Genomic DNA, 16102 nt, shown 5'->3' with positions numbered 1-16102 from the left:
AAAAGGATTTTGTGCACAGCAAATCAGGACAGGGCTGCAAAGCCATATTTGTAGGCAAGGGGCTTGTTCATCCTGCTAGCTCTGCAAGGCAGAGTTCATGAGGGCTAAGCATGAGGCCATATTAACAGAATGTTGATGGAGATTATGTATCATTTCTGCCATTCATTTCCTTTCCTGGACTTCAGCCTAACTCTTCAGTTCTTTTCAGGACATTTCAGAAAGCATTATATAAAGTGATGTGGTAGTTTGAGCCTGGTTGGATGCCAGGTGCCCACCACACCGCTTTACCCCCCACCTCCCGAGAAGCAAGCCAGGGAAGGGGAGAAAATAAGATGGGAATCTCGTGGGTTGAGATAAAAGCAGTTTAATAAAAAAAACAGCAAAGCCGCGCGCGCGGGAAGCAAAGCAGAAGCAGATAAAGCTGTTACTCTCTACTTCCCATCAGCAGCGATGTCCGGCCACCTCCCGAGAAGCAGGGCTTCAGTACGCGTAGCGGTTGCTTTGGGAAGGCCAGAAATGAATCTCGCCTCCCCTCCCTGCTCCTTTCCCCCAGTTTATATTACTGAGCTGATGTCATATGGTATGGAATATCTCCTTGGTCAGCCTGGGTCAGCTGTCCTGGCCATAGTCCCTCCCAAGATCATGCCCACTCACAGCTATTGGTGAAGGTGGGGGAAGGAATGCTGGAGGGACAGCCCCGATGTTGTGCAAGCGGTAGTCATAATATTGATATCAACAGTAAGCACAGCACTGCAGGAGCTGCTGTGGAAAATCACTACCGTCCCAGACCCACTACAAGTGAAAACTTCAAGATTTGCATCTAAAATCCAAAATTAAGCTGTTATTCATATATCCTAGTCACCTTCAGAGACAGATAAAGAATGAACAATGCCACTGGCCAATATATTCACCAACTTTTCCTTTCTAAGGTCATCTGACCTTAGCTATGTGACTGAGAAATTGATCAGGCATTAGGACCACAAGCAAAGGAAGATAGAGAAAGGGAAAAAAAATCTCCCTTACTCATTTCTGTTTAGAGTACCAATACTATGAAGTAAATCTGTATTTTACACAGTAACTTTACTTTTACAACCTTGTCTGTGACAACACCTACTTCAGATGTTTCCCTTACCTCCCTCCCTTCAACACACATCATGGAGAGAGCTACAAGATGCTTGGGTAAAGAGGTGGATTCTTTGGGGCATTGACTGATTGTTTTACGATTTATAGCTATTGTTCTTTTTTTTTAAAAAAAAAAAAAAAGTAATTTTGGCATCTATGAAAGAGACAGGACATTAATGTAAATTGCGGCTTTTCTTGCAAACTTCCAACAGCTTAATTTTCTATACTGAAAACCCAGCTGGTGTGTTGTGGATATCTCAGGACCAAGCATTCACCATGCCTCTCTTCTTATTCAAAACTGCAGACTTCTGAGAGGAAATTTTATTTATTATAGGGGCAAGACTATATTGTGAGTCACCGTGTTTTTATGCTGTCTGCATTAAACTGGAGTGAAATTGAAATCATACTTCAGCCCCTATTTAAATAACTTTTCTTGGCAGGAAGAATGAAAGTTTGGCCTCCGAACTCTGATTGGCAGCATGCTGTTTGGTTGGTAGCTTACTCTTAGCCTTATTGAGTCTTCTCTGTTGTCAACAGGACAGATCTTGTCCAACAAAAACAACATCCTGTCAGCTACTCCTTCTTCCAGGAACCTGTGATTTCCTCCCCCGCAAGTGCTTTTTCTCCAGGTTCAGGCAAGAAAATAATGATTGGAGGGGAGAGAGCTACAGAGGAATAGCCATCAGACCTTAAACTCATGCTTCCTATGAGCCACATAATTTTCTTCACCATTGATAAGGTCATGAAGAGTGAATGAAAGGCAGACATTTTCGTTAGCTGGTAAACAGAATTAGATAAAGGGGAAAAAAAAGATACTTTCATGTGAAAAACTTGTAAGGAAAGAAAGGGAGATATTTTCAGGCCTCCCTCCATATATTTCAGGAATATGGTTTTGGGAGATGCAGTTACAGGAATCCTAGCAAGGAAAACAGAGTTATTTGGGACAGGAAGGGCAACCAGACAGGTAATACAAGGACAATGTTTGGCTTCTTGCCAGCATCCTGCCACTGAGACAACAAGATACCACACTTTAAAGCTCTTCTTAAGGGCATATGATAATTTATTTCCAGATCTTAGAAAACATATGTGTAGAAGTGGAGCATGTTGGTAAGAATGAGAAAAGTGGGAAGGAATTAGAAGTGTTGTATAGATTTCAGTTTCTCATTGCAGGGTGGACAGGAGATAATTCCTTTGACACTCTTTTCTCAAGGATATGATATTACCCCTTCTTTAGCCCAACAGAGTGGGAAAGAGAAGGCAGAGAGAACCAATCCTTCAAAAAGGAGGGGGGAACAGACATTTCTTGGGATGCAACTAGCAGCACTATACGAAAGCCTTTCCATTACCCACAAGGGAGGCTCAAGACCTCAGGTCATACGGAAACAGGAGAAGACCAGTCAAGGTACGTGAGTATTGCTCTTCATAAAGGAAATATATGGGGGAGAGGTTTCTTTCTTTCACAAGGGGAAAGCAAAAGGCTGAAAAGCTGACCTAGAAACAGGGGATATACACAATGAGGAACACATAAGAGAACTCATGACAGCCTTAGGCATGACTTCAATATAGCCTTATAATTTACAGGAATGGGTTAGCTGAGAACATCCCTTAAAGACTGCAGTGTTTTCAATTAATACTTAGGTATATACCATGGTTATAAAATACCTTAGGGCTATCCATTTTTCAATGACGTGTCTGTTAATCCTGGGTTTTTTTTTCTCTAAGTGATGGCTGCTACTGACTGCTAAGAATGTTCTGCTTCAGTAAACTTTGATTTCACTTGCAGTTGTGCATTTATTAGGCAAGATTATCATCATCCAAGTTTCCAGGGTTGGGAATTCATTTGAAAAATATGGTCTATTTGCATTTAATTATCACATATTTACTGAGGAAAAATATAAACACGCCTGTTTTAGGCAAGGAATGGAGCCAGTAATGTACTGCAGTCTTGGGATTGTGCTTTTTAATATAATCAAACCACTGTTATAAATAATTCACGTGTTTCCACTGTGTAAAAAAAAAAAAAAATATGTTTCTTCTGATAGATTGGTTTGGGTTTTTTAAAAATGCAAAAGATCAAGGATATTTTACAAAATACTAAAATTACTGAGACAAATTGTTCATATCATATGAGATATTATTAAAATTCACCTTGAAAAAGGATGTAAAGCGGGGGAAAATCCCCTCTGGGAGAAGTAGCTACAAATTCCAACTGCTAGAAGAAAAGAGAAGAAACATATTCTTGTGAGATACCAAAGCTCAACAACATGATAAAATGAGGAAATATCAAGTTAACTTTTGGGAAAAAAATCTTCTGTTGAAAGTTCACATAGTTCCAATTACTGCACAGATCTCTTACAGCATGCCCAGTATAACTGAGTCACAAAATTGAGATGAGAGATTCTGTTTTTACATCAGAAAGTCAGAATTATTGAACTGATACTAGACAAGAGAAATAAAGTTCATGACATTTCAAAATTCCCGTGTGAGTGACTTTCTTATCCATCTGTTGTGGCATTTTCTGTACAGATTTTGGTGGGCTGAAACAGAAAGAACAACCAGTATATTTCCAAAAACGGACTTTCATCCTTCCACAATGAGCTGGAGGGACTGCCATTGACAGTTACCAAGCTATAAGTCAACACTTAGCCAAAAAAATCTTCTCTCTACAGATTCACTGAGATTGCACTAGGCTTGAAAATACAGACCCTGTAGAGTACTGGTGGGCTGATGCATAGTTGCTGACTACAGAGACAAAGATCAGGTAGCCTACAGGCAAGTACATAGGACTGAAGTGGGGTTTATATGCTGGTGAGAGGTAAAGATGAAGACAGTAAAGTTTGTAAGGGATTTCATGAGGTTACATGGAGGTCATTAGAATTAGGTGAGAGGCTCTTTGGATTCTACTGGTAGCCTAGACACTTAGCTCACATGTGAACATCTTCCACTGTCAGAGACCTAAGCTAGTATCTTATGATATTTGAGATGCACAAGATGTGCTAGTGTGACAGATGTGGCATAGGCCTTACAGAAGTACTGCATTTTCTCAATCAGCAGGCTAGCCCAAAGAGTCCCAAACACTACCAGACAGCTATGTTTAGGCAACTGAACTCCACATTGGCTGAATAACATAGTTGTCACACAGTGGCTCCAGAAAGAGACCCTGCAGCCAAAAGGCACAGAGGTGAAAGGAACCATGCCATATCAAACAAGATGGGAAAGCATCGCATCTAGTGTCAGCTGTGGAAGGGACAAATGATCCTTTATGACACTAAATTCAGGAATCAGTACATGAGACTTCCCCAGAATCCAATAATTTCATGCTGATAACTCCCTGGTTATCTTTCATTACAAAAAAAAAAAAAAAAAACCAACCAACCAACCAAACAAATTGCCTGCAAGTTAAACTTTAAGCAATTTCAAAGTTGGTTTACCTCTTTTTAGCTTGATTTTATTTTGAGAATCCTAGAGTGTTTGTTTGAAATGAAAATATATTTATTACTACTTGATTTATTTCTTATTATTGAACAAATGAATACTATTGCTCATTCCTGCTACTGCAAGAAACTAAATATATTCCCTTTCATTCTAATTCTTGGTAATTACTAGTTTTTACTTTTCAGCTTCCTTCCTCATCTTTAGATGGTGTGAAGGGGGACATGTCTGCCTTCTATAGTCTTGAACTTGGGTCTTGGTGTGTCAAGTTAAACAACAGTTTCTGTACACTGGTATGTTCTTCCAAAGAAAACAGTCATCTAGATGCTAATAGCATGAGACAGATCTAATTTTACATTTTTACTAAACATTTCAAGAGCCTCTATTTTTGCTCTAACCACATAATTCTTTGCTTTTGAAATTACTTGCATAATAATTTTCTACTTACAAAATTGATTTCTTTTATCTGCCTTTTTAAAAAGTAAAAATGGTATAGGGGTGTGTACATTGCCAGCAGCAAGTAAATTTATATCATCAGCTAAAGATTTGTGACAAATAGAACTTCTGTCCTAGCTTTAAATGCATTGTTGCACAACCTCTCCCCCTTTTTTATTTTGTTCAATTCACCACTGTTGTCAATAAGTCTACTTAGGTGTGTCAGACACATTCCTATGAATAAGTACTTGCAGTTATATCCCCTGAAGAAAACAAAAAAAAAATCTTCAGGCAATTGGCCAGCTAATTGTTGATGACTTGATGTTTATACAACTTATTCTCTCCATGAACAATAACATTTATTGTGCTGAGAGTTCAGGAACTAAGTGTAACAGGAACCAGCAAAAGATGTCTAAAATTAAAGCAAGTCGGAAAGGAAGGCCGTAATGCAGAGCCATGGCTGTAATTTAATTTCCCCTCAGAAATAAGGCACAAACAGGACCATTCTTTCATCCATTCTTCTCTTCTAAAACCAAACCCACAGAAACTACACAGATACAGACCACAGAAACTCCAGAGCTGTGATCCTGGTTTGCAGAGATTCAGCTTCTGCCAAATGGGCATAATTAAGAGTGTGGGATGACTCTACATGAAGTAAGATTTAATCTGAATATGAAGTATCTAATCCCAATATCTACCAGTACTAAAGAGAATGGCATCCTTAGGACCGAAAAACACACCCATCTGTACGCATACCACAGTATTCAAAGGGAACAAGATAACGGCAGGCACATATAAAGACAACAAGGGAAATGAAATATCATTGTCCTTTTTTTCACTTTTCCTGAAAAAAATCCCCACAAATGCACCTACAAGATTAATTTCCAACTATTTTGCGCAATAAAGAACCAATTTTTGATAGAACAGATGGTCGTTACATTTGATGAACAGTAATAAGTTTTAAAGTTTTTTAAAATCTCTAGACTTTCATTTAAGATATAGAAAGAAAACTCATTCAATGGACCTATAGAACATCTAAAATGAAATTCGGGTCTCAGTAAGGTGAATGACTGGGTTTTCACTCCCTTCAGCCAGTCCAAGATTTCAGTCACAGAACTTTTCTCAAACCCAGGTAGAATCAAAATGGCAGCTTCAGTTTTAGTTTCTCTCAATATTAACAATATTTGGCTAAGTCACTTATGATTTTCAACCAAAAGAATCTTTGGTTCTCAGAAAATACATAACTGAGTAGAATTAACTAAGAGTAAGAAGCAGAACATATGGCTATGGTTTATGTTATTGATTTTTGTGATTGCCGTAGTACTATATGTAAAACATAAATTTAGTATTCACGGAGAATACTCCTAAAAATAGAGGAATCAGCCTGATTTTAATTTGGAATAGATGGGATATCCCAATGCTGATTTAATCTTTGTGCCAAAGACAGTTTCTCCTTTAAAATGTATGTTCTCTTACAGCATCTGGCCTGCAGTATCTTGAGGAGAGACAAGACTGAGAAAATTAAAATACAAAAGGCTTATGTTAGCAATCCTATCCCTCCACCTAAAAAGTATCCTGGCTGTGTATGACTTCATATTTCATCCCTTTTCTGATGGTTATTACTAATAAGTAACATCCTGTTGAGATGACCACATAAAAAAAGTTAGTACTTAACTATACTGGCCACAAAAGATGAAAAGAATCATTCTTGTGAAATTTCTGGCTCATGCTCAGGTAGAAAAATGTCATAAAATTTCCTTGTCTCTCAGTCCTGCTTTCAGACATTCTTCAAAACAAGCACTAAACAACTGTGAAACAATGCTACAAACCCCTCAAAGAAATAAACAAAAATTCCCTGATGTGTTTTGGTCTTATTAGATTGAGGTTGAGTAGTTTGAGTCAATTCTCTTATCAGCATGGTTCATATGTTGCTGCCATATATGTTTTAATATATTGTGTTTACAACTATTGCTATATATAACAGAAAAGCAAAGCAAAAACATTAGAGCAAGTTTATTCTTACTGCATGCACACCAGTCTTACTTCAGCAAAAAAAAAGCTGTGTTCCTTAACAGATGACACATACTAAAGCAGAATTAAATGTCTTACTGTCTGCTGAACAAATTATTGAGAGGAACGTTGTAATTTATGTTGATTTAAAAAGGTAAAATATTACAAAATAGAAATTAAATTCTGCTACACCACATTCAAGTTTGATTGAACATAGTAAGAGTTGGGGATACTGGTTGTGTTATAGCCTAAAGTCTTAACTGTCTTGAGGTAATTACGAAAATTAGAATTGCCCTCTTTTCGGTTTGTGTGTGACTCACCAAACATTTAGGGAATAGAACGGTGGGGGGATGTAGTATTCCTTTCAGAATGTGGATTTTGAAGAGGAGAAACCATGCAAAGGTGGCTTTTCTGTAGCAATAATTTGCCTCCTCAGATCACAGTGTTCCTCAGTTCATGATACAGAAGTCACAGCAGCATTCACAGGACAGCAAGAAGCACAAAGGGAGCAAATGTGAAGTAGAAATGGAAAATAAAGGAAGAGAAAAGCAAAATGAGTGTATTCAGATCAGGAAGACAGATAACTATGGAGACCGAAGTTGTATAAGTTTGCTGCATTCTTGCTATCCAAATTTTTATCTGTTCTCCTGTTGGCATTAATACCATCAGTCACATGAGTCATTCTGCCCCAGAAGCTCCTCCATGTGAATGGAAAATCTGTGCGATAAGGTATTTGCAACCTGCACCTTTCTCACTAGTGACTTTGCTGAGTCCTGTTTATCTGAAAGGAACTACATAGAGCAGGCTGACGAAATAGCCCTGGATTATGTGGCAGGAAAACAAATAGTTCCTTACCTAGCTGAACAGAAGAGACCACAGAATGGACTCTGGTATTGTCTATATTTAAGTACAATTATATAAATACAGAAGTAACTTCAAATTATACTAATATATAAATATATTATTTTCAGTATATACTATATACTATTTGTTAGACATAATAGTTACATAGCTGTAGTACATTTTAATCACATTTTAATTATAAGTAGTAATACAAAATACTTAAAAATGAAATTAAACATTAAATAATGATGTGGTTAATGGTTCAGCACCATGGCCCAAATGGTAGCAAAACTCATCATTACAGAATCACAGAATCTTAAGGGTCGGAAGGGACCTTGAAAGGTCTAACTCCCCCTGCCAGAGCAGGACCTCCAAGAGTACGTCACACAGGTAAAGTTATTTCCAAATTCAGGTGTGGAATCTGAAAAACAGCTGTCTCCATGGGCCAGGAACAGGATCACAAATTCTAAAGACTGAAATGTCAGTGTGAAATGGCCATCTAAGTGTTTCCAAATTGCTCTGATAATGTGCATCATTTTTATCATCTTTAGTTTTTGATGTTTGGGACATTTTGCAGAGGAATATTGAGTTGCAAAGCAATAATGTATATTATTAAAACCACTAAACCATGAAAGTGTTAAAAGCCACTGCTCTTAAAGGATACAATTTCTAAGAAGTCTAGAAATTGAAGGGATATTTAGTTTCCTGTTCTGTCCTGTCTCTCACCTGGAATGATCCTTAGACATAAATACTCCTAAAAGTGGTGGCAGTATGGAAGAAATCAACATTTTTTCACACTAAAGCTACCTAGCCAGGGCTGCCTTCCTCTCAGTGATCATAGAAGCCCTCAACAAACGGAAGAAGATTACAACACAGTAGTTAGAGATTTGTGTTTACAACATTTCTTGGCTTTTGCAGTTCAGTTCAGTACTAAAAATAACAAACAAGTCAGGCCTCCAAATTACACACAGGTTGTTTAGAAACTATGAACTTAAAAAAAAAAAAACAAAAAACAAAACACAAAAGCCACATTTGAAGATACTTTATAAATTTGTGTCATTTTAGCTTTATTGTACAATCATAAGAGATACATATACCAAATTTAAACTAGAAGAAAACCCCCAGAAGAAGAGGTCTGCAGAAAAATACTAAAACTACAACATTTTGCTAAAAGATGAGAAGAGACAGCAATACAATACAAGTTGAAAAGATGTCATCTGTGAATCTATGAAACTCCTGTATGTTACACTACTGCCTGGGAACCGTGCATTGCTACGGGAGGAGGAAAAGTGATGCAGTAACAATAAAAAAACGGGGACTGTGGAATGTATCCAGCTGTGAAAGCAGAGGAGGGAGTGTTTTGCATTCGTCTTTGTCTAATTTCACATTTTCATTTAAAACAAAAACTAAATCCTCTGAAAAAATAAATTAACCTTTACTCTTCCTACTCTTATTCTCAACCTTCCCTTTGTGAAGGCCATTTATTTTGAGTAGAAATATGAAGTAAACAAAACCCTAGAAGGGGATAGGTTATAATTAACCTACCATAATTAATAGATCAGCAAATATGTATTGCATGAATCTCCAGTAAGTGTTAAGTACAGGCAATTTCCAACAATATCCCTTTACAATACCACTTACTGTTGCAAGAAACATCATACTGGTTTATAAACAAGAGGACCACATGTCTTCACCTTGTGTATCTCCACTGAGTTTACTCTCACAACACTCTTTTTGTATGAAATGATCTAAATATTGGGTGGAGTATACATAGCAGAACTGAGACATGTCTCCCATTGCCTCTCAGGGCTCTTCTAAACTGCACATCCTGACTGCTATTGCAGTTGCAAGGCAGCTGGAGACCTCTGTGGCACATCCAGCCTCATGTTCTCTTGGATCTGCCAGTGCTGACTTCAGGTGAGAAGGTACTCTGAGATCCCAAGTGGGGTCTTTGCAGGCTGCTTGCATCCCACAGGACATCCTTGGAGAGTTCTTGCTCTGGAGTGTTTGAAACTGAGCCCAAACGTTGGAGATCAAGTCCTGTGGGCAGCTCATTAGGACCACATAGGCACCTTGCTGTCAGAGCTTCGTGACCATGACTGTCGGGAGAAAAGTCCTGTTCCTCTCAGGGTTTACACTACTAGTCAGGACTGAGCATAAATAAATATATTCATAAAGTGAACAAGAGCAATAAATCCAACAGAATTCCACAAAACATCAGTGTGGATTGGAAAGGATCATTTTTTACATTGTCACACCTTATTTGATTTTATAAACCAGTAAAGCATGCTTATCGGACCAGTAAATTTAAACTTTTAAAAAATCTTGTACCATTTATTTTTTTAAGAAGGTGATTGCTTGCTTTTAAATATAGACTATATATTGTAATGTAACATAATGTTGAATTTAAGTGAAAATACTATTGCTTTAAGAAGAACTTAAGAAAATGTATTGGATGGCTTCTCTTGGACTGATAGTCCAAGACATACTGGGAGCCTCTAAAATGACAAACAATATCTCCGTTTATGAGATTTTTATGTGACCTTTTTTCAGAGCAAGACCATAAAAAGAAAATTATTCCATTGTTTTCATTTACCCTTAATAGATTATCTACTAAGTACAGTTGCCGAAGTAGATTATTATATTTTGCTTTCCTTTCAAAAGCTGGGTTAAAACCTACTTAGTTTCTGAAAGAAATGGGTTTTGCAATATCAGGTCAGTCGCAGCTAAAGTTCATACATAAAATTTATTCCCTTTGTAAAACAAACAGCAAAGAATTCAATTAGAACAGAGCAGATGCCTTGTCTGAAGAATAAGAGGCTGTTATCTCATAAGACAGAATATATTGTACTTGATCCTAAAACTATTCAACTATTCTAATACATTAGTTTTATTTCAATATTCAGAAGGCCCCTAGTCCTAGGCACCTCTAGACTTTATTATGGTGCTATATACAAACATGGAGAAAAAACCCTTTTTTCAAAAGAACATGCAATCCAAGTACAAGTTTTGACAGAATTAACATATGAATAGTTATACTTTAACTTACTGTCTATAAATACATAATTGTATGTATGAAAATGCCTGTTTATACACATACTTCTTTTATTTTCTATGCTTAATTTTCTTGTTCAAGGCCCATGGAAGACAATGAGAATATAAATTATTACATTTATTTTCTTAGACTTTGTGTCAGGTTGAGTAGGATACGGGTTTCCTGATTTCTGATGGCTAAATTGCTATCTATATTTGAGCTAGATATTTTAGCTTTTATTTTAAAAAACAAAAGAGTTCCCAGGCAGTGGATGTAGGGTGTAAATTATCTGATCAAATATCAGTGTCTACTTTGGGATGAGATTAATTGCTCTCTAGGCTCCACAGGCAGTGCTGATTGTATCTTCATCACTGTACAGGAACTGAAACATCCTTCCTGCTCTGGGGGCTGAAACCCACCCAAGGGTATTTAAGGAATTCAAGGACTGAACTGGTTGATTTCTCCATTATTTTTATGTATATACACAAGGTAATGCAAATTTTCAATTACCAAACTTGTGTATTTGCAGAGACAAAGAGTTCCTGAAAAGGTAAAGGGTCCCAACACCTCCCATCAGCTTCCCGCTCAAATAGTGGGCACAGTAGGTTGCAAACCTCTAACCTACAGAATTGGCAAGCCTTTCCCCCAGCTCTTTTTGCTGAAGAAATAAGCTGTGATGCTCTGAAGCAACCAGGGAATATGTCACTGTTTCCTATTTCAGCTTCTTATCCAGCTTGGTGCAGAGATGTGTGAGAGCAGAATGGTATTCTCCCCACTCCCTCTCTTATTTAGGATTGTTCATTTATGCGTGTGCACATGCACCCTTCTGCACACATGCAGGCATGCAAACACATCCATCTCCACTTTTAAATAGGATTCTGTTTGCTGAAGGAAGACAGAGAAAAAGTTCCAAACTTTCATTTATTCAGAATAAAATTTTGAAACATTACATGTGTAATTCGTCATGGGTGATGGGGTTGCAACATCAGGCATGAACCAGACTGAGAGATGCCTTAAAGTAATTCATGTACTGCAATACAGTTGGCTAAAGGTGAACAGACTGCCAGAATTTTGTAGCTATTTTAGTGGGAGAAGAGAGTGAAATATATAATTGCTTGGACATCATCTCCGTATCAAGGCCAAATCTTACAGATGTAGGCTGATGTGATTGCTAAGCCATCATTTTTGAACAATCATGAACAACAGGTGAAGTGCCTGAAGACTGGAGAAAGGCCAATGTCACTCCAGTCTTCAAAAAAGGTCAAGAAGGATCACCCAGGAAACTACAGGCCAGTCAGCCTCACCTCCATCCCTGGAAAGGTGATGGAACAATTCATACTGAATGTTGTCACTAAACATATGAAGGAGAAGGTGGTTGTCAGGGGGAGTCAACATGAATTCACCAAAGGGGAAATCCTGTTTGACCAACCTGATAGCCTTCTATGAGTGCATAACTGGCTGGCTAGATGAGGGGAGAGTAGCGGATGTCATCTGCCTTGACTTCAGCAAGGCTTTTGACATTGTCTCCCATAACATCCTCATCAGAAAGCTCAGACAGAGTGGAATGGATGAGTGGACAGTGAGGTGGATCGAGAGCTGGCTGAATGACAGAGCCCAGAGGGTGGTGATCAATGGCACAGAATCAAGTTGGAGGCCTGTGGTCAGTGGAGTTCCACAGGGATTGATTCTGGGGCCAGTCTTGTTCAACATCTTCATCCCTTCATCTAATTCCCCTGGATGAGGGGACAGAGTGTACCCTCAGCAAGTTGGCTGATGACACCAAACTTGGAGAACTGGCTGATTCCCCAGAAGGCTGTGCTGCCATTCAGCAGGATCTTGACTGGCTTGAGAGTTGAGTAGAGAGAAACCTCATGAGGTTCAACAAGGACAAGTACAGAGTCCTGCACCTGGGGAGGAACAGTCTCATGTACCAGTACAGGCTGGGGATTGACCTGCTGGAGAGCAGCTCTGCAGAAAGAGACCTGGGAGTCCTGATTGATAATAAACTAACTATGAGCCAGAAATGTGCCCTTGTGGCCAAGAAGGCCAATGGTATCCTGGGATGCATCAAGAAGATGCATCCCAGCAGGTCAAGGGAGGTTCTTCTCCCCTCTACTCTGCCCTGGTGAGGCCTCGTCTGGAGTCCTGTGTCCAGTTCTGGGCTCCTCAGCTCAAGAGGGACAGAGAACTTCTGGAGAGAGCCCTGCACAGGGCCACCAAGATGATCAGGGGAATGGAGCATCACACTTATAAGGAAAGGCTACAGGGACTGTGGCTGTTTAGTCTAGAGAAGAGGAGACTGAGGGGTGTCTCATTAATATTTACAAATATCTGAATGGTAGATATCAGGAGGTTGGGGTATCCGTTTTTCCTATTGTATATAGCAACAGGACAAGGGGTAATGGGATGAAGCTGGAACACAAAAAGTTCCATTTAAACACAAGAAAAAACTATTTAATTGTGAGGGTGACAGAGCAGTGGAACAGGCTGCCCAGGGAGGTTGTGGAGTCTCCTTCCTTGGAGGTGTTCAGGACTCGCCTGGACATGTTCCTATGCAACCTGATCTAGGTGAACTTGCTTCTGCATGGGGGTTGGACTAGATGATCTCTAAAGGTCCTTTCCAAACTCTATCATTCTATGATTCTATGATACACTACTGATAACTTTTAGTTATGCCAGGGTAATACAGAGATGGGCATACACCAAACACCTGAGCAGCACTGAAAATAAATAAATTTATTTATATGTCATTTTAAATCTACCATCAGATTTTTTTTATTGTTGTTTATAAACATGCATTTCCACAACAACAGTGAAATTTAAAAAAGACTCATCCCAAAACCCACACATCCTGGACATATATGGGATGGCTCAAGCTGCAAATTCAGATCTGGCCATCAGCTGAAAACCACACTTACCATTTGTTGCATCTGCATGTTTAAATCCCAGGAAGCAGACACATTTCAAGCTGTCATCATGATAATTTTCATCTTTGCTTTGCAGACTAAAAAATGAATGTTAGATCATCAGCAAAACTATAACATCAAAGAAATATTGTATAAGGACAGTACATAAATAGGTTATAGAAGGGTAGAATAACATCATAAAGGGAAAGTATCTGTGACTCATTTTTTCTAATTTTTTAGGAGCTTTCCTAATATGTGCGGTGTACAATTGGACTAAATGGAAACTTTAAGAAATATTCGACATAAGGCAGAGTCCAAAAATGCAGAAGGTTATGCAAGGCTAACTGTAAAAATAAGCAGATGAGTCCTCTAAAATAATATTGCAACATTTTTTGGCTTCCATTTATTGGTTGCCATAGGATTTTTACTCAGTGAGCAACTGCTAAACACAAGGCTGCCTCATACCATAGCTTGGCTTTTAAGAGAAGAAAAACATTAACATTGTTTAATGAACACACTTGTCTGGAGAAGTATTAGCAAATGCTAGGAACTCATTTTCCTGCTGCCTAAAACCAAAGAGATTTGCAAGTGTTGTGTTTATTGTGCTGTGCCTATTTTGTCTCTTCCTCTCTGACAACACTAGCAAAAATTGACTTGTTTTTGCAGGAAGTTGTAAGGGGAGAAAGCCTAAGAGCAAACAGGTTAAAATGCCATGCATACAACAGAAAGGATCATAAGGCATCTTTAATGAGCCATTTGAGTTACACCAGCTGCTTCTGGAGCCATAGAGCACATCCTCTGATGGACACTAAAGGAGAGAAATGGGAAATGCTTTTCTAAAGCATTTAATTTCTCTATTTAACAGGTGGTAGGTTTTGATCTCATTAGGTGCATATCCTACACGGAAGTTTAAAAAGAGTAAAAGAAAAAATAGTGATATTTTTCAAAAAGTAGATAAATGTGTTTGATCTTCACCTTTTATTAGATCTTTCAGTACATCTTGCTATATCAGCGTTCAACATCACTATTTTTTATTATGATGATTTATGCCATCTCTGCAGTTGAGTTTATTTCTAGGTTTTGTCCAGCAACTGCTTGATGTAAATGGCTTAAAACAGCCCACGTGTGTCCATGGCTAAGGGCTTATTCATATATTACATAAGGGTCAGATCTCCTTTGTCCTGAAACCCTTCTGGGCCAATAACAGTTACAAGCTTGTTTTACAAATGACCATTTCTGAAGAGAGGAGAACATTTTCCCACATGAATTACATGTGAATTTACTTTTTTAAAGGTACCCAAGTGTTTACACCTGGGAAAGTCTCATGCTAAGGACCAAATAGTGTTCTGAACCTTGTGTTTCCAAAAGTTAAGGTCTTCTGTACCACCCTACATAAATACCCATATGGATGTGCCCATTCACTGCAATCTGAGATGATTGAGTACACCCCACCACTTCTCCAGCTGTTCCTTCACAAGAGGTTCTTTTCCCATAGTTTCTGTGTTACATCTGCAAGCTTTGTGTAGATGTCTTGGTTACCTAGTATATTTCAAAAGGAACAAGACATTTCTGTGTATTCAAATGAATTTGGGCCCTGGTAAGCAAGGAGGATTAATCCCATCTAACTTTACACATCTATGCCCAAGCTAGTCACACTGAGCTCCTTTTATAGTCAGCAAAGAGAAATATAGTTGTCAACATTTAGCTGGATAAATCCCACTCCCAAATTCCACTTGTATAAGCCATAACTCCCAGCTTCAATGGAATTAGATGGTCTGAATCTTGTCCTTGTCCTCCCTGAACATGTAAAGCTGACAGTGGGTTTCACTGCCTCTCTGTGAGGAACTTGATTTAAGAGATGAGAGAGAGAACAAAGCTTGGGCTTGTCTATACTGACTCCAGAAGTGCGGTCAGCCTCCCCTGCTGTGCCCTGACAGGGTAACCTTTTGTTGTGAAAGCAATCTTGGAACAAGCTTTGAAATTGCTTTAAATATCACAGTCTTCCATCTAGTACTGCAGCAAAAGCACAATGATTCCACCCCAGACAATGAAGACTACAGTCTATCTACTCACCTCCTGAAGGAAGGTCCAGCGTAGGTCTCTGGGGATTACAACTGTTATTGATTCAGCTGACTGGACTCATGGTAAACTGATGATGTCAAGAAGTTGCAAAAAAATATTGAAAGATGTGGTTTAGACATTTTTTCCACTTCTCTGAACAACTGGCACACAATAGCTACACTGCTAGAAACATTACTTATAGATGGGAGCTGCAACATTTACAGTCTCTAAATACACCTACCATCAGTAAGATGAGAAG

Source organism: Colius striatus, chromosome 2 (assembly GCF_028858725.1).
Source record: "Colius striatus isolate bColStr4 chromosome 2, bColStr4.1.hap1, whole genome shotgun sequence".
In the NCBI taxonomy this organism is placed as follows: Eukaryota; Metazoa; Chordata; class Aves; order Coliiformes; family Coliidae; genus Colius; species Colius striatus.
This window is presented reverse-complemented; position numbering follows the sequence as displayed.